Below are 19,332 nucleotides of genomic sequence, written 5' to 3' on the forward strand. Positions count from 1 at the left end.
CCTCAGGATCCCCAGGCAGGGCTGGCTTTGGGACTAGGACCCCACAGAGGGTCAGGTCCTGGGTGGCTGTGCTTGGCCCGAGTCCCTGTCATGCACCCTCCTGGCTGGCTGGCTCTCTAACCTGCAGTGATGGGAAAGATGGGCTGCTGGGCCTCCCCGAACCCGGCCTGTCTAGCACACATACTGCCAGATGTTTAAAGAGCTCATACTTAATCAAACCTCTAGCTTGGAGATCATCATTGGCTTTTTCTTTCCTGAGAAATGGAGTCTAAAGCCCTTGGCTGGGCATTTCAGGCTTTCTCAGCTTGGTCCCAGTTGGCCTACCCGCCTTTCTTCCAGTCTCTCCCCCATCAGGCCCGTGGATGATGTGGCTCACCCCTTTGCTGTTCTTGTGTGGGTAAGGCCACCCTCACTCCCCACATTGGACGAATGCTGCCTGCCTCATCAAGCCCTCCCTGACTGGCCTGAGGAACCAGCTCTTCCTGCCTCCCATCCCCCCAGCACTTGGCAGGCCTCCTTTGTGATGGTTTACACGTCTGCCCCACCTCCACCCACTTTTATTCCTCCTCCTTTCCTTCCCCAGACCCTAGGAGGTGCTGCTTCTGGTATTCATTCATTTATCCAACCAAGGCTTCCCAAACCAGAGGCAAGTTGATAAATGGCTTTCTCTTTATAGCAACCCTGAAAAGGGGCATTAGCCCACTTTATTAAGGAGAAACCCAAGACTTGGGGAGGTTCGGCCACCAGGCTGAGGTGCCCCCCTAGGTCAGGGGCTGAGCAGCGATGGGATAGTAGTCTGGCTGGCACCCCCTGAGCCCTCACCACCCTTCTGGCACCGAGTAGAGCATTAAACATCAGTCCTGTTTGATTCACATTCACACAGATGCTGGGGGTCAAGGGTCGGGGGTCGGGATGGTGGATGTGCTTGGAGGCTCCGTTTTTACAGACAAGTAGACTGAGGCCAAGAGAGGGCACAGGGAGGCATAGCCCCAGCCCTGCAGTGGTGGGTGTTGGGGATCCCTGGGTCGGGGAGATGGGGGCTTTCCCGTGTTCCACATGCAAGGCCTGGACTATCCCTTTGGAGCAGGGAGCGGGGCAGCCCTGTACCCCAAAACCCCACCTGGCTCTCTGGCCTGCAGCCTGCTCTGGCCAGAGACCTCCCCATGAGAGGCTGGGGAGGCTGTGTGCCCACAGCAGGGAGTGGGGTGAGGGCCCTGCCCCCACAGCAGCTGCCGGCCTGGCAGGGTGGCCTCACAGACAGAGCTTATGAGAGCCAGGCCTTCAAGGACAGCTCAGCTCCCCGCCGGCAGCTGCTCAAAGGCCTCATTGTGGCAGGAGGGCCCTTCACGGGCAGCTGCCCCCGCTGTGGGCACAGACAGAGCCCAGCCTTTGTGCCAGCGGGCTGCCCCTGCTCTGACCTGGGGTCATCAGGACAGAGGCTCTTGTCTGCAGGAGGCTGGGGACCTCCCTGGGGTGAGGGCTGCCCTGGACCCATGGAGGGCCTAGGATGGGTGTGGTCTGTCCCCAGAAGCCCCCCTCCCAGCTCAGAGATCTGATCACAGAGGGGGCCCGCCCCTGGCCTGAGTCAGGCTTGTTTGGGGAGGGGGTGTGGAAGCTGGACGGTTAGCAATAAACACAGTGCCCACAAGGACTGCTGTCATTCGTGGAGCTCCTCATGTGTCTGCTGGTAGGCACTTGCATGTGTTGCCTCATCGATTCCTCAAGGCAGCCCTACAGGTTTTGCACAATTATTTGTCCCATTTCACAGATGACAAAACTGAGGCTCTAGGGGGTTAAGACACCATTTCATGTCACATAACTCAAAGGGGAGCACAGGGTCCCACTCTGGAGCCTGTTTGTAAGCCTCAGGTACCGCCATCCCCACCGGGTACCTGAATAACTATCTGCCCTGGCCCCGCAGGGCTCCAACTGCCTTGCTTGATCTGCACTGAAGTCCAGTATGAGGGAGGCCCTGTCACCCCAGTTTGGAGCCAAGGAAACTGATGCCCTGAGAGATGGTGAGGGGGCCTGGCCAGGGTAGTATTGGGCAGACTGTGTCTCACATACAGCTTCCCTGCCTGGTCCTTACCTTTCAGGACAGCTGAGATGGTTGCCTGCACTTTGTAGATGAGGCACAAAAACCCCAGCAGGGGTGGTGGGGGGGAGACCTTGGAGGAAGTGATGGAGTCCCAGGAAGAGGGGCTGAGCCTCTCTGGTAGTCACCGGTAGGTGACTGAGCCCTCTGGTAGTCGGTACCTACCGGTAGGTAGCTGAGCCCTCTGGTAGTCACCGGTAGAAGGAGCCTCAGAGACCACTGGGCTATACTCCCATTGTGCAGTCAGGGAGTCTGAGGCACAGAATAGGGAAGGGGGTCTGGCCCAAGCCCCACAACCTTGGGGACTGAACACAGGCCTGCCAGCTATGCTGTTCACCGGGGTACCACCCACTCATCCTGGATGGGGAGGGGGAACACCAGCAAAGTGAGTGCTTGCCGTGTGCCAGGCCCAGTACGAAGCATTTCCCTGCATTAGTGGCTGATGCCTGTAACGACCCTATAAAGGGGGCACCATTATTATCTCTGTGATACTAAAGAAACTGAGGCATCTGTCCCCAGGCAAACTCCTGAGGTCAGAATCCCTGAGCAGTTGGGTCTCCTAGCTCAGCTGCTTTAACCAGCCCTTCCCTCCTCCGCAGGATCCTGACCCCTGGTACAGACATCCTTATGGCTCAGGGTTGGAGGTGCTTGCTCTGAGGGAGGGATGGGGGCTTGGGCTGGGGCCAGGAAGCAGCTCAGTGACCTTCTGCAGGGCAGGTGCAAACCAGCTGCTGAGCTTGCCTTCTCATTCCGAGCTGGAGCCATTTCTCCATCTGTGAAATGGGTGCCCATTCTGTCCAGCGCCTTCCTAGGAGAACCACAGGTGAAGCCCTATCTGCAGATCCCTGTATTGCTGGGGCAGGGCTGGGCTGGACCCCCGCCCTCCTAGCCCGGCCCTTTGGTTCTCCCCCAAATATTCTATTTATTTATTTTACAGAGAGAGCAAGAGAGCACATGCGAGGAGGGGGAGGGGAAGAGGCAGAGGGAGGAGAGACAGAGAACCCCAGGTGGACTCCATGCTGATCCGATGACCCCGAGATCACGACCTGACCCGAAACTGAGAGGTGGATGCTCAATCCACTGAGCCACCCAGGCGCCCTCCCAGCTCTGCCCTTGAAAGGATATGTCTCAGATCCAAACCCCACAGCTCCAGGGAGGTCAGTCCTCCCTCAGAGCCTGATGGCCTGGGGATCGCTCACGGCCAGCCCAGGCCTGGATGCTGGATTAGAAATAATTAATGCTATTAATATTCATAACAAGCGGTCTGGTGAAATGATGAGGGTGATGATCTGCTCTTCCCCTGGGCTCTCTCCCGTGGACAGGAAATCAGGCCCTCCCTTAGGCCCTCGGGCCACAGTGCCTCCTGTCCAGGGCGGAGGTGACCCCTGCAGGGAAGGCAGGTGTCAGGCTCCTGGCCTCTTCTCAACATCGACAGTTCCCTCCCTGGACCCTCACAGCAGCTTGGGGTATGGGCGGGAGCTGCTTGCTTCGTATCAGCAGGATGCATCGGAGGCCTGGAGATATTAAACGGCTCTCCAAAGGCTCGGTCCCAGGGCCTGACCCCGAGTCCAGGGCTGTCCCTACTTGCCCTTCTGGGAATGTGCAGTCTGCCCCAGGGCGTCTGGGCAAGGCCAGCGATGCGGCCTGCCGGCTACCCCCGGGGTGTCCGCTGACCCTGTGGGCAGAGCCTGGTGCAGCTGTTGGTAGGACACAGTGCAGATCTAGCCTGATGGCCTGGACTCCAGTCCTGGCTCCACTGCCTCCTGGCCTCATGGCTGTGGCCGCGTCCCTGGCTGCACTGCGCCCCTCCGTGCCTCAGCTCCCACAGGTTACCCTCCCCAGGGCTGCGTGCAGGCCTGGTGCAGGGAGAGCCACGCGGCAGCCGGTCAGCATCTCCTAGCCAACACGCACTGTCGGAGCACAGTCCTTCCTGAGCCGCACGGTCAAGCCCGCACGCACACCCGAGGATTCTGATGCGGGAAGGACAGACGGGTTTGCGTGGCCCAGGATAGAGTGGGGCTGAGCTGTGGCTCGGTGTGCAGACGGCCTACTGGCTCTGGGCCAGGTCCCAGGCAGGGTTCTGATGCGTCAGAGGACCCCAAGGGCCCTGAGAGCCCACACCAGCACAGACGGGGCACCTAAGGGGGCGATGGTGTGGGGCCGTGGGTCTGTGAGCCCGGGAGGAGTTGGGCTGGTGGGGTGGGGGCCCCTGGTGGCTTGGCCTGACACCGTAGGTGGTAACAGCCATGCAGCAACCCCTCCCTCCCCAGGGCCTGGTGCTGATTGAGTCTCATGATGACAGGGCGGGGGCACCCTCACTGGAACCTCACTCCTGGCTCCCAGGCGGCAGCAGAGCTGTCGGCGAGCAGGCTAACAGCTGTTTGTGTGGAGACTAAATCTGTCTGGTCTGACAGCCGCCACCACTGCAGTTTCCAGCGTGGGAGAGGGCCATGAGTTGACAGCAGCTGTGTCCACCAGCCCTGGGCTGGCCCCTCACGTGGGCTGGGCTAGGGCTCTGGGATTCCCCCCACTCCTCACTCCTCCCAACACCTCTGTATTCCCGTGGCATCTGGTCTCACCCCCCTGCCTGCCTGCCCGCTAAGGACACCAGGGCCTGACTGAGCTCCTCTGGATCCCAGAGGCCACCCTCAGTCTGTCTGGGGTCCTGTCTTTCTTCTCTTGGGGTTTTGAGGGGCCGTGAGCGAATGCTCTGAGGCTACTTGGTCCCTGGGCCCTGTGTCACGGGTTTATGACATTCCCGCTCAGGTGGGAGGTTGTCAAGGTCAAAGGTGTGGGCTGCTCATGAACTTGGTTGGTGTCCTGGGGAGTGTGTGGGGTAGAGGAGGGCCGGGTCCCCCATACCACAACAAATTCCTTCCTTGAAAGATACCTCAGAACAAGCCACCCAGAGCTTCAGTTCTAAAGTAGGGATGCTCGGTTCCAAATGAAGGGTGACAGGAAACTCAAATGAATATTGTCTGGAAGAACACCTTCGCGAGCTGTGAGGAGTTGTGAGAATTATTTTCCTGTCGCCGTGGGGAAGGTTTGAAGCATTGACAGGGGCTGGCAGGATGGGCGGGACCAGAGTGGCACACAAGCCTATACTCCAAACACTCCAGGGACTGCCCTGGACAGACATGGCTAATCAATCCCAGCACTCTCTCCTGCTAAGCTGAAACCTGGGGAAGGCCTGCCTGGGAGGGGAAGCTGCCAGGCCCCCCCGGCAGGTGTTCTGCATATGAGGACAAGGGCTCAGAAGGGCAAAGCACCTTGCCACGGCCACCTAGCCTCCAGAGGTGGAAGTGGGATTCTTTTTTTGAAGATTTTTAATTTGAGAGAGAGAGACCACAAGAATGGGGGGAGGCGGAGGGAGAATCTGAAGCACGCTCCATGAGTAGAGCCTGAGATGAGACTTGACCCCGTGACCCTGAGATCATGACCTGATCTGGAATCAAGAGTGGATGGACGCTTAACCAGCTGAGCCACCCAGGTGCCTCATAGAGGTGGAGGTGGGATTTAAACTCTCTTCTGAATCTAGTGCTTTGGGATCGCGGAAGCTTGCGGTTCAGGGGGCTCCTTGCCTGGGTGGTGTACTGCCGCAGAGCCAGTAATGCCCCCTGATGGGGCCCTCCCGGTTCCCCACGGGACAGGCGCAGCGTGGCCAGGCTCGGCCTCCTTACCATGCCATTCCTCCCTCCTGGCCTGTTAACCTTTATCAGTGGCAACCTGCCTATGCCTGGTTTAATTATGGCTGCTGTATTCTAGGCTTTTAACTGTAGCCAAGCGGTGCACCTGACTGAGGGGCATGTGGGCTGGGGAGAGGGTCTGCAGTCACCAGCATGGGCTGGGCTGGGCTGGGCTGAGGGCCCTTGGATGGGCATGCTGATGGCAGGTGGGCAGGGGGAGGTGTGGGGCTCCCCTCTTTGGCTCCAGGGCTGCCTCCACATAGCCTCGTGCCTCTTTAGGAGGTAGTTCTGCTGGCTTCCAGGTTACCCTTTTAATTAAGCCAATTAATTAGTGCCTTTAATGAAGCAGATTAACCAGGCCGGGCTCTGCAAACGGAGCTGCCGCAGCCCACGGGTTTCCTGCAGGTTGGGATTTGGAGATGGCTGTCCAAGGGGGCTGGGCCAGGATGTCTGCATCTCCCATGGGAGGAGGACCCCAGGACTCCTTGGCTCTGCACAGCCACCTGCCCCGGGGGCAAATGTGGACCGAGACTTAGAGAAGGGAAGTAGTCTACTACTCAGGGCCACCCAGAGCTAGTGGCAGGGCTCAACGGTGAGGCTGCATCCCCGGTTCCCTCCACGCCATCCTGCCTGCCACCTCTGTGACCTGGCGTTGGTTTCTTTACCAGGTGTTTCCTATGTGCTAGGCACCGTGCTGAACGCTATGCTGGATGATGCCACTGGCTTGTCTTCCAGCCCAGTTCAGGAAGGCAGGCCCGGCCTCGGGTGGCAGGAGGCATCCCAGGCTGCTCCCACCAGGCAGGAAGAGAGGTGTGCTAACCAGAGCCAGAAGGAAAGACTCAGAGAGGACCTACGAAAAGAGGCCAAGGAGGCTCCCAGCTCCCTGGAGAAGTCTTTATGAGACAGGGACCCACGGAGGTCCCGGAGAGGGTGAGGCTGCCTTAAACACACTTCTGCCCTCGGTGTGCCTAGCAGAGCGCGCAGGAGTGAGGAGGGTCTCCCTGGGGCCAGAGGACAGACGGCAGCCTTCTCCAGGATGGCTGGGCCTCGCAGAGATAGTTGGCTTGGCCTCAACAGGAGAGAGCAAGGACTGTCCGACAGTGGGGAATGTTAACAAGTTTCCAAAGGCGGGCAGTCGCTGCCTCCCCAGGAGACCTGAGCGGAGTGCCTGCCAGACACCACTCTGTGAGCCATGGTGGCTCCGCCAGCAGATCTCAACACAGTGGGTGCTCTCCTCAGGATGCCCTCACCCTTTATCTCTCATCTTAGGCACTTTCCTGCACCCTTGCCTCCTCATCTTCCAAATGGGTGAGATCCACCCTGTCTCTCACTTCTCAGACCACAGAAATCCCCCTCCATCTGGCTGTCTAACCCATAAACTTTCTTGCCCTGGGCCTCCGTGTCCCCCCTCCTGTTGAGGAATCCTTCCTTTGTCACTCATCCTGTCTTCTGGAGGTGCTTTCCCAACAGCTCTTAAGGACATTCTAGCTTTTCTTTCTAGCTTTTCTTTCAAAAGCCACCCCCCAGGGCCTCTCCTTTCCCCTCCACTGTCTTCCACTCCTCCCCTTCACATTTATTTTTTTTAATTTTTATTTTTTATTTATCTATGATAGTCACACACACACACACACAGAGGCAGAGACATAGGCAGAGGGAGAAGCAGGCTCCATGCACCGGGAGCCCGACGTGGGAGCCCGATGTGGGATTCGATCCTGGGTCTCCAGGATCGCGCCTGCCTTTAGCGCCACCCAGGGATCCCTCCCCTTCACATTTAAATTTCTCTCACCTGTCATTGCCCAACCCACTGCAGTCTGGCCCCCACCCACCTTTGCCTTCCTTTTCTTTGCTGACACTGCCTCCTCCAGGAAGCCTTCACTGCTTCCCCAGCCTGAGCCAGAAGCTGACCCTCATCACAGCCAACCAATGTGTCCTGAGAGCAGTCCTGGACCTTAGTGGGTCTCTGAATCCACTGTGCCCGCCACAGGGCCTGGCACAAAGCCCAGGCTGGACGAGGCGCTCCCCTGGGGCCAGAGCGGGGGCGGGGGTGGTGAGGAGCAGCTGGTTGCTTTGCTTCTGTTTTACCTTGAGGGGGGCACTGTACGGTAGGCGGAAGATAGGAATGGGAACAACAAACGCCACTGTCAAACTCAGAGACACTTCTTTAAATACCAGCTGGAAGCAAACCAGTTTCTGGGTGGGTGGAGCTACCCTTCATTAGCAGGAACCGTGGGAGACAGGCGCTTCACAGGGGCCAAGGGGGGATGGCACAGGGAGTCTGGGGGTGGGAGCAGGCCGCTTGGGGTCTGCTTGTCCCCCTCCTAGATGGCTCCCCTCCCCCTCCCATAGCGCCAGGGAGGAGCGGGGAGCATCTCACCTGTGTCCTCTCCCCGCACAGAGCACGATGTGACATTCTCTACATAGTGCGGCTCCTGAGCAGTGTGCTCTGGGGAGGCAGGAACCTCATCTCCCTTCTGTTCCCCCGGGCCTGGCACATTAGATAAGCAAGAAATATCTATGGATGGCTGATGGGCTGTGGGGTGGAATGCCAGGTGTATGCCCCACTCCTCTGCACTGCCTTGGTTTCTCCTCTGTACAGAAGGCACTGTATCCCTCTGGATACAGTTCTTCTGACTAGGCCTGGCTTGTGATTGTGGGTGTGCCCTTGTCCCTCTGGACTGCTGGGACAGCCAGAGTCTCCTGATGACAGCCACGTGGGGAGGGCACTCAGGGAACTCACGTGAGTGACAGGCCCCCGAGATACCTTGTCAGTCCTCTGGGCCTCAGGCTTCCCATCCACAAAATGGGAGCAGCTTATCCTTGCTGGCAGGAGGGTATATTAAGGCAGGAAGGAGAGGAAAGGGGGCTCGGGAGGTTACTATGATCTTCCCTTTCCCCCCATACGGAGCCAAGGCAGTTGGGACCAGAGCCCACTTTGCTATCAGTCTTCCGGGCCATCTAGGCCTGGCCGCCTTCCCGGAGGAGCGGTGGCAAGGCACAGCCACTCCCACACTCCCAACCCTCCCCCAGCCCCCCCCAGGCTCTGCTTCAGTGCCAGAAGGAACAGGCCCTCCCTCCTGGTGGAAATTCACACCCACAGCCTAGCCAAGCCGGCTGCAGGGAGGAGGGGTGAGGAAAGGGGAGCAGCTGTGGGAACAGGAGGCTTCACCAGAGTGGACAGAGATGGGGCCCATCTGTAAGTGACAGCCGACAGACAGCTGGCGGTGGGGGGGTGGCGCACAGGTGGGCCACCAGCCCCACCGCAGCCCAGCCAGTCTGTAAGGGCTGGGGGGCTGGGGTAGTGAGCACTGGGTCTGGGTGGCGGCGGGCCGGGCTGCTTGTCGTACAAGTGCAGAGCTCACGGGTTGGGAGGGTAAGGCTCCCCAGGGGCCCTGCCCACCAGTAGTGCCCGCTAGGGATAGCTGAGAACCCAGGGCGGGTGCTAAGCCAGTCTTGGGGTCTCCATGATGTGGGCAGGGGTGGTATGAACCCCCAGCTGAGGCCTGAGGCACAGGTGAGGGGCCTGTCCCACCGCCCTGGGAAGAACACTGGCCTGTCTTAGAAATCACATCTGTACTCTCCAAGGCTCTAGGCCTGGGGCTGGTCTACACCCCAAGCTCACTGCCACAAAGACAGCCCCCTCTCTTCCTCCCTGGTATCCCTGGCCAGCCCAAGGCCTGCTCTGGCCTTCCTTTTGGCCTCTGTTCCCCCAAGAAGCCTCTCCTTGCAGGCCAGTCCTCTGTACACCTGTTACCACTACACATGGCTTTCAGGAGGCTCATCTGGTTCCTTAGCACCTGGTGGCCCTGGTGGCTGGATTTAGAGGAGGGGACAGCCCACTGCTGGCTCTTCCCAGTTTCCCCCCACCTGTGGACCGAGAGCAGGTGGGTTCCTGTATTTAAACCAGAGAAATGGCAGGATTCCTTCTCTGCCTTGTCCACGTAAGCAGTATCACCCGCTGAGGGTGGAGTGAGAACCTCATGGGCAGTGACCACTCAGGGCCAGCCTCGAGGACAGAGAGGAGTCAGAGAGACCTAGTCCTGGCCTTCAGGAAGCTCCCAGTTAGCAAGGAGACCTGATGCAGAGCCAAGCCAGTGTTCGCCAGGGCCAAACAGGCCATTATGGCCCTTTTTCAGATGAAGAGGGGGCAGATGGGCTGACATCTTCAGGCTATCTGACTGGACCTTAAGATGGGGCCTTGACTCCAGGGCATCCTCTCTGCCTGCTGGAAGGGGGTCTCCAAACAGGAAGACTGTGGCTGCCATAAGGGTGTGCTGGGGGAGGGACAGTCACTCCACAGCACCTGTCACCGCTCCTGCCACAGTAGAGGGCCAGGTCAGGAGAGGGGGCTGTGTGCAGGGACCCCTCAACATGTCTGCAGAGCAGAGGGAGACCTTCCCAGAAAGCGGGGCCTGACAAGACCTGAATGCTGGAGACTTGTGGAAGGAGGAAGAAGGGAGAGGAAGGGAATGGGCATTTACTGAGCACGAGGTTCATGAGCCCATTGAATTCCCATGACCCTTGAGCAGACGGCTGTACCTCTGCTTTATAGATGGGGAAATGGAGGCATGGATTTGAACTCAGGTGGGTTCAATCCCAAAGCCAGTTATTCTTGCCCGGTGCCACTCCTGGGCTGTGGCTGCCCAGACAGCTCTGCCCCATGCATCCCAGTCTCTGGTCCCGAAGGGCAGCCCAGCCCCACCCTGGGCTCAGCCCTTCTGGGATGGCCTTCCTCTCTTGGGTCTCTGAGCCACAGCTCAGAGATCTGCTAATATCTGGCTGTGTTATGTACAATTGCAAACCCATTATAGTCCTATTTCCCTAATCTATGACACCTTATCACGGCCCCCAGTGGCACTGTGTTTCTGAGCATTGTCCACCCACAGAATTATTAATCCTCTCATTTGGTGGCTGGTAGAGGGGGTGGAGCAGCAGACCAGGGTGACCTGTACCTCTCGCCCTGAGGGAGCCGTGGGACGGGGCAGCTGGAGACCCCTGCCAGCCTGTGTGCTCCTCACTGCTCATCTCAGCTCCCTGAAGGGATACTTAGAACAGACAGCCCTGCCCAGGGCTCGGCCTGGACAGTCGTCTTTGGGAGAGGAGGACCTAGCAGCTACTCCTGTGTGTGCTGGGCCTGGCTGGGGGGGCGCCTGCAACTGCACACCTGAATTCGGGAGTATCGGGGTAGGCCTCTCTCTGGGTAGCCACCTCCTGCCTTCTGGAAGGGGCAGCAGATGCCCCAGGCCCAGAGATGCTCTGAGGACACTGGGGAGGGGGCAGCAGTAGAGCCGGCAGCTGCTGAGTGCAGCGGGCACGGCCCCATAATTGGGCAGCCTGTTCCCAGATAAGACTGATGACACTGAACAGCTTCCCGCTCCACATGGGCTGCGGCCGCTCATTTCCTGCTCCCTCGGCCAGCAATGCCAATTACCTCGCCTCCTGCTTGCCAACGGCGGCTTCTGGGGTGGCCAGACGATTCCTCTGTCATCGGTGGGGCCTGGATCCTCTCTGGAGGGTGGGAGGGTGTGGACAGGGCAGCGGCAGGGTGAGTGAGCCCAGTGATGGGCACCTCCCCACTTCGCACTGGGCATGGCTGGAGGTAGGGGTGTGACACAAGGACCCAAGCCACCTTGGGAAGGCCACATGTTCTTTCCTGTCCCCAACCTCAGAACAGATTCCTGCTGCCGGGCTGATGAACTGGCAAGTGGGTGTATGAACAGTACAGACACCCCTGATTTGCCAGCTGCCTTTCTCAGCCTTGTCCTCTGCTACCCCATATGACACCCTGGACAAGTCTCGGAGCCCTCAGGGACCCCCTGCCTCATCTGTAAACCGGGGTGGTGGGGCTGTGCCCTCGTGGCAGGGATAGGAGGACCGGCTGGGACCTCAGAGTGAGCAGTTGGCCCAGCGTAGAGGACGCACTCCTCCTTTTGTGCCAGCACTCAAATTCTGCTCATTGGATGAGGACAGGCACCCATTTAGCACTAGGGAAACTGAGGCTCACACAGGGGTTTGGCTAGTGCTGGAAGGAAGAAACAGCCCCTGGCTCTAATTCATTGCAACCGCAGAGGACAGACTTGGGAGAAGGGGCCGGCTGCCTGAAGGGCAGATGTTGGCTCCAGAGTCCCATCACCCCGTGGGGGAGGGGGAGAAGCACGTTTGAGATGGGGAAGAGGGAGGAGGGAAGGTGCAGGTTCCTGCTCCACTAAGGTGGCTCTGTCCAGCCCCTGACCTGGAAGAGGGAGCACCTATCTCAACAGGAGTGCAGCAGGGCAGCAGCTACCTCGCTCTCTGCAGGGTGGTGGGAGGAGGTGCCCTCCAAGGTGTTAAGTCCGACAAGGAAGGTGGGTTCGGCTGCTCTGAGCGGGCGTTCTCAGGCCCTGTGGTGGGCGGACCATGATCAGGGGTCTGCGGGGTCAGCCCTGCGGTGGTGCAGAGAGGGAAATGGAGGCCCCGGCCAGAAAAGTACATCATCCGCCACTCCAAGCCCACTGGAAGCCCCCCGCGTCCAAGCCTCGCTGGGCCTCAGGTTCGGAGGTGGGGCCTCCTGACCTCGAGAGGCCGCCCTCGGGTTCTGATTGGTTGCAACTCTCACCCTGACCCAGCAGGAGAGGAACCTCGACGGCCCTGGGGGCGGGGCTCAAGCTCGCACACCCGGAGCTGGGCTGGGGGCTGCGGGCGGAGCGCCCACGTGCTCCGCGGGCGGGGAAGGGCGACGCAGGGACAGCTCGGGGCCCCGTGCCACTCGGCGCGAGAGGGTGGGGGGCGGACGAACAACTCCCTAAGGGGCAACTAACAGACCAATTAAGCTGACAATAAAAAATTTAATCAAGTAATAATGCACCTTACTTTGTTTAATTAGTGTTCTGTCAAGTGAATGAATATTTAAGGCGCGGGTGGCGGTGCCAGCATCTGCCCAGCGGGCAGAGAGGCCGAGCCCACATTTCAATCGGCCTGACAGCTCCCCACGCGGGCACTGATCGCCGCCACCGCGGTCCAGGAGGCCGGGAGGGGAGGGCGCGGCGGGGAGCTCCCCACCGTGAGCGAGCGGACCGCGCTTGCCTCTGCCCCTGCCCCTGGCTGGGACTCAGTAGCTTCATCTGTAAAATGGGAGCAGGAGTCCCGCCAGCTGTGTCTGTGCTAAAAAAAAAAAAAAAAAAAAAAAAAAAAGCAACAAAGATTGATTTTGTTCCTGGAGCCCCAGAGCCCCTGGCGGGTGCGGGAGCCCAGTCTGCACCCTGGGCGCTCCCCAAGTCTACGCCCCCAGAATGCCCATCGTTCGTCAGTTGTGTGTGCCCGTGAGGCCGGCGATACCCGGGGAAGGGGACCCTCCATGCCCCAGCCTGAGGGCCCAAGAGTGGGTCCTGCTCCGGCCCGGGGCAAGGTCTGTCTGGGAGATGCTTCCGTTCACGGGTCCTTTCATTCATTCGGCCACCGTGGAGCCTGTGCTCCATGCCAGCGTTTCTTTCCCTGGAAAATGCGGGACTAGTGCCACCTCTCAAAAGCCCCGTTTTGGAAGCCTCGGGCCCCAGGTCGCGTTCGTTTCCCTTTGCTTCCGCGCGCGCCGCAGGGGGTGGGCGGCGGCCGCGGCCCGCGGGCACCCGAGGGTTAGCCCCGCCCCGCCCGCGGGGCTCGTTTGCATATTCATGAGCCTGGCGGGCATGCGCACCGCGGCGGCCGGGCTGCACCCTCACCCTCGGCCTCTTCCTCCCTTTTCCCGGTGGGAAGGGCCAGGCGCCGCCCCCAGCCCCGCGCCCCAACCACCTGAGAGCCTCGCGCTGGAAGGACTTTGGTAATTATTTGTTTCAGTTGAGTTGTTTTCCGTCTAGGCTAGGCTGAGTCTTGTAATGAGTATGGATTTGCCAGTAAATAAGTCCCCCGCTTCTAACCCCTGTAATAAATGCATTTGGAGTAATCTGGCGATCACGCGGTGTAATTGCCGGCTGTCAGGGCAGATGGATGCGCCCGCTCACTCCCCGCCGTCCGCCCTTCCTTCACCCGCGCCTCCGTCCCCGCCCCAGCTGGAGGGGAGGGTCCTTCTGCCCGGGGAGAAGGATGCGCCAGGCCTGCGGACCCCGCCCCCCGCCCCGGCCAGCCCCCGGAGCCCTCGGGTCCCTCTTGAGCCGGACAGCGTGAGCCCCAGACTCACCTGCCTCAGACCCCAGTGTCCGTCCGTCTGTCCATCCTCCACCCGTCCGCGCGCACCGAACGCCCGCCGGGCCTTGCTCAAAATGCAGGGCCCTGGGTGCCACCCGCCACCGTCTTGCCCCACTGAATTATCTGCATGTGCAAAGGCCTCCTTCTGGCCCCAAGTTAGGCAGTCATCCTAGGACCTCCCTCTGTGGAACATCAGGTTCCAATCTTACTGGTACTTGTGGCCCTTGCCGCTCCAACCATCTCCACTTGCCTCTCTCTGCTACTTTTCCCAACAAATATCACCTTGTTCCCACCTCTCAGACATTGTCCACGCCTCTGCCTGACATGCCGTGGCCCCTTCTCTGCTAGGGGATGTCCACCCAGCCTTGCTCAAATGCCCGCTCCTCTGTGAAGCCCTCCGGAATTTCCCCAGACAGGAAGTCCCTCCTCTTCACTTCTCTGGCTGGACCTACAGTTCTCGTTTTGCACAGGAGTCTGGTCCTACCACTCCATGAGGACCGCACCTCCCCTGCTCTTCTTTGGGCAGCCTTCTGTGCCTAGCACAGTGCCTGGCACATAGTAGATGCTCAAGGAACATGAGGGCCATGAATCAGTGTGCAAGTGATGAGCCCTGAATGCCTCCCCACCCGAGGGATCCCCAAGTTTGTGGGCTGACCTGGGCTGGGCTTAGGTAGAGGTCTTCCCAAATCCTGGGGTACTATATCTGCCAAGTCAGATGTGGCATTCTGGATGTGGAGGGGGGCTGAAAGAAGCATCAGAGATTGCAGCCAGTTTAGCCCAGTGATTTTTTTTTTAAGATTTTATTTATTTATTCATGAGAGACAATGAGAGAGAGACAGAGACACAGGCAGAGGGAGAAGCAGGCTCATGCAGGGAGCCCAGTGTGGGACTCGATCCTGGATTCCAAGATCACGCCCTGAGCCAAAGGCAGACGCTCAACCGCTGAGCCCCCCAGGTGTCCCTAGCCCAGTGATTCTTGTACGCTGGCACCCAGACTGGGGTGAGTGTGAGGTTTTTGTAACAACTCCATCAGGATTTACTGAATACCTACCCCGTGCAGGCACTGTTCTAGGCTCTGGGGCTGGAGCCACATTGACAGATGCTGACATTTGACAAGAATGTCAAATCCCTGCTGGGCAGGGAAGGAGCCCTGCTCTGTGTCATCTGTAGTGAAGCTTCTGAGGGGAGGCTCTCAAAGCACTTGCCCTGCTTCTGGGGCCTCAGACCCAGCCTGAGGCCCCAGTTGCCACCCTAAAACCAGGCCTACAGAGGACTGGTGTGCCTGGAGGTCCCATGTAGCAGGGGCTGGTGGGGAAGGCAGGAGGGGCCCTCTGCTCTGACACCAACTCCCAGGCTAGCCTTCCCAGCACACACGTAGGCTCTGAGCCACTTCTGTGCTTTGGCCCAGCCTGGGGCTGGAACCCCACAGCTGCATGGGGACAGATTCCTGCCCCACCTCCCTGTGGGGGTTTAAATGAGGGATTAAATGAGATAACTTGGAGGGAAAGCCACCTGGCCTGATGACAGTATGGTGTGAGGGTTTAATCGCTCCAATGCAGTCTCCAGAGGAATGAGCTTTCCACCAGACCTGCCAGTGGAAGGCCACGACAGAGCAGTCAAGGGCATAGATGCAGGAAGCAGTGAACTTGGGCTCCATGTGCCCTCAGACTGACTGCTTAACCTCTCTGCCTCGGGTTCCTCATCTGAACAACAGAGAGACTGGTACTGGTGTGTCCTCGGGAGGGTTACCAAGGGCTACAGGAATTGACGCTGTAAATAGAGCTTATGCTTATCACTATCAGGGAAACCCAGGGCATGAAAGAGGGAGAGGAGAGGGACTTTGGAGGAGGTGATGTGGGGCTTTTCTTGAAGGATGAACAGGAGTTTATGGAGGGGCAGCCTTGGGGGCCCTAAAAAATCTCCACTGCTGGCCAGTAACCCTCTGCAGCTTCTCCCCCTCTGCTCATCAAAGCTTAAAATGGCCTTTAGGGTCCTGAGCTCTGGCTGACATGGAGGGTGTGCCGGAAGAGGCAAGAAGTGGGGGCAGAGACCAGTACGGGGGGAGCGGGGGACACACCCCAGTGTGTGGGGATCTGAGACGCAGCTCCCCCGCCCTGCACAGCAGCCGCGGCTGGTTCCTGGCCGGCTGTCAGCCAGCAATCATGTTTAATAAAGGCCCCAAATTAGACAGCAAGCCTAAGTAAGAACCTTTGGTCTAACAGTGCAATTAACACAGACAAAGGCTCCCCTTCCTCCTTGGCCCCCAAGACAGTGGGGAGGGGTGGGCAGAGTTGGGGGCGGGCCCTCCCCACTGAGCTGTGGAGAGTTCTGACAAGGACCCAGTGATAGACTTAGAGGTAGCAATGAATCGCATGTGAACGACGGCTCCTCTTGTTGTCAGGCAGCCATGGGGAGAGGGCATCTTCCGCGGATCTTTCTAGGTTATCTGGCTTTGAACGGCAACACCCATACATATGTGAGGTCTCCTCCTCTCTGAGCTCCTCTATCTCTCCTCCTCTCTCCTGCATCTTCTCTCCCGTTTTCTGAGGACAGATGCAGGCTGGGTTTACATGAATAAAACATCAGGAAGGGGGAAAAAATTCCAAACTGCACAGCCCAGGCTTGGGGACAGACAGCAAGCAAGCCATGTTGCCAGCTCCATGGGCAGCCCTGTTCATGTTGGAGTGGTTGTCCCACCTGGAAAAGGCTCTGCTGGTTACAAGTGGAGCCCATCTGATACCTCTGGTTTCCCAGACTGGGGGCCATAGGGTCTGAGAGGCTGAGCACCATCAATGCTTGAACTGGGATCCCGGAATCCTGACTCCCCAGCATCTTCTTCCCGGCACTGGGACAGACAGTCTCTATTTGCTCTTGGCCAAAGAATGGGAGGCCTTAGGCCTCAGCCTGGCTGGACATTCGAGGCCAGGTATGTGTGTGTGTGCCTGACACATGACCTTCTCCTGAGACCTGCCTGCTGGCTGCTGGGAATCTGGCTTCTTTCTGGCCCTGTTCAAACCCAGAGCAGGCCCTGACACAAGAGCAGGATGCAGAGGGTGGGGCATCTGGCCAGACATTAAACAGCACTGAGTAGGGGGGGCTTTCTCTGAGTTGCCCCCATCCCTGGCCCCACAAAAGCAGCCAGGCCTGGCACCTACCACCCAGCGAAGGCTGGCAGGAAGGGGGCTACCAGCTAATACCTCGGGCACCCCGTGGCCAGGAGCCCAGAGTTTCACGAGGACCTTAATCATCCATTTGTTTATTCATTCATTTCCTGAGTGCCTCCAGAGCCTACTTAGGACAGGCAGGAGGGACACCAGGGTCACTGAGACAGACTCAGGTCCAGCCCCTCCACCATGAGCGCAGTCTAGTGGGGTGGACAGGCTAGACATGTAGCGGTGACAGTGCTGGGGACATTAGTTATGATGGAGGAGCCTGGGACAGGCACCTGACTCAGGCTTTGAGGCCTCAGAAGACTCCCATAGGAGAAGTGGGCCGAGGTGAGGTAGTAGTTCCCAAGGAAGGGGTGTGGGCAGGCCAGTGTTTCAGGAGGAGGGCTGGGGTGGGCGAGGCGGGGGAGTAAGGTGCCAAGGGGAAGAGCAGGGGCAAAGGGAGCACTAGAGAGGTGAGGCAGAGAGCAGCAGGTTCAGGAGGCCACACACAGGAGGTGGTGCTTTGTTCAGGGGTGCCTGGGGCCTTGGAGGGTTTTAAGCCAGGGCCTCACAAAGAGTTCTCTCCCTCTCTCCATCTTCCCCTCCCAAACCAAAGGTTCACTAAAGCTGCAGTGAGCGTGGCAGGGTGTATGTTCGTCCTAGGCTAGAAAATGTTTACAAGATGAAAAGGGGAGCACCCCCCCGCTCCCGCCCTGATGCACAGCCAGCCGGGTAGGAAGAAGGTGCAGCAAGGTTTATCCCAGCACTAAGTGGGCTGGGGGAATGCAGAGGAGAACACAACTAATCCTGACTCAGGAAGGCTTCCCAGAGGAGGGGGCCTTTGGGAAGGCATCACTGGGTGAATAGGAGCTTGTCAAATGGCTACAAAGGTATATTTAAAAGTTCCTCTCCTTAGGAGATCTCTGCCTCTGAGGTGGGACACGATGAGGCTTATTACCTTCCTGGTGCTTCTGAGCACTCGGGACCTATGTCATCCCCAAAGTGCTCCTCTGAGGACCCCATTGTATAGAAATGGCCCAAGTTCACACAACTAGAAAGTCACAGAGCCAAGACTCAGACCCAGGCACCCAGCTCCAGCTCCAGTGCCTACATTGGTAACCAGCTTGCCACGCTGCCCCTGGGACACAGGAGAGGTCTATCCTGCACTCGTGCTGTGTGCCAGGCCCTGTCAGATGCTGCAGAGGAGGCGCCAAAGCACCCTCAGCATCCCAGCCCTCCTCTCGCATGCTGGGCAGTCCCAGGGGAGACTGCGTGAGGTGGTTAGTGACTCCCAGTTGACTGTGCACCCCTGGTCCATTTACCAGGGGCTGGCAGCTTCCCAGGGGATGTGAGGTTTGAAGGGCAGAATGGAAGTTTGGGGCTGGCTTGGTGAGTGCTGCTGGGGGCCAGGAGGCCCACCTGTGGGACTGTGCAGCTCTAGGAGGTGGGTGGGGAGAGGTCTTGGCTCGGGGTACCCACTCCACCAGGGAGCACAGCAGTGGCAGGAGCAGGACGCCTGGCTCCCTCCCCACTGCCTCAGTCCATTATCAGGCAGACAGCAGCTGCTGATGTGAACGTGAAACATAGATTCGATACCTGAGCCTTTCACAAATCATGCCCCCCACCCCCGACCTGGCCCAGGTGACAGCCAGCACGGACGCCAGCTCAGATAACAGATGAAGGGGGGACAGATCTCACCCCTTGCTCCCCAGCAATTCTCCCTGGGGCACAGGGGCCCAAAGCAGAGACCAGGCTCTGCCCCTCTGCTGTCCCTCAGAAGGGCGACAGCCCAGACATGCCATGGCTCACACACACCACCCAGGGCCTCCAGAGCAGGTGGCAGAAGGATTGGGGTGCCCAGGTAAGGAACTGCCCCCACCTGTGGCCAGCTAGAACCTGCCCTGCAGGGGTCGAGGGCTGGTGGGCAGAGCCCAGCTTGGGAACCCAGGGTGGCTCCAGAGATGGTTGCTTTTCTGACTGCAGGTGGTTCTGCTAGGCCTGCGCTCCCCAAACTGGCACCGAGGGGGTCTGGGAGGAGCCGGGCGACCCACTTCTTGCTCCCGTCCATTTAGCCAGCGGTTTGCACTTTTATGAGTGGGCTGGCAGTGAACTCATCCCCGTTACAATGCACTCAGGGACCCTGACAACTAATTTAATTTAAAACAGCCTTGCAATAAAAGCTCAGAACGGAAAACCGCCGAGTCTTGGGGGTTATTTAACAAATTGCCTCACAGATAAATACATTAAA

The 19,332-nt window shown here is 58.9% G+C and overlaps 2 protein-coding genes and 1 long non-coding RNA gene across 5 annotated transcripts in view; 1 reads left to right on the top strand and 2 right to left on the bottom strand.

Moving 5' to 3' along the window:
- Nucleotides 1–19,332, bottom strand: part of MACROD1 (mono-ADP ribosylhydrolase 1) — a 150,887-nt gene that overhangs the window by 42,494 nt on the left and 89,061 nt on the right.
- The window catches only part of FLRT1 (fibronectin leucine rich transmembrane protein 1), an 81,495-nt gene that overhangs the window by 9,981 nt on the left and 52,182 nt on the right, over nucleotides 1–19,332 (top strand). The gene's annotated exons all lie outside the window — the stretch shown is intronic.
- Nucleotides 12,615–14,737, bottom strand: LOC144292220 (uncharacterized). The gene is made up of 2 exons (XR_013359680.1): nucleotides 13,928–14,737; nucleotides 12,615–12,918 (listed from the first exon to the last, which is right to left on the bottom strand). It is a non-coding gene; the product is annotated as an uncharacterized LOC144292220 (long non-coding RNA).

The sequence above is a fragment of the Canis aureus genome, chromosome 21 (genome assembly GCF_053574225.1).
Source record: "Canis aureus isolate CA01 chromosome 21, VMU_Caureus_v.1.0, whole genome shotgun sequence".
NCBI lineage: Eukaryota > Metazoa > Chordata > Mammalia > Carnivora > Canidae > Canis > Canis aureus.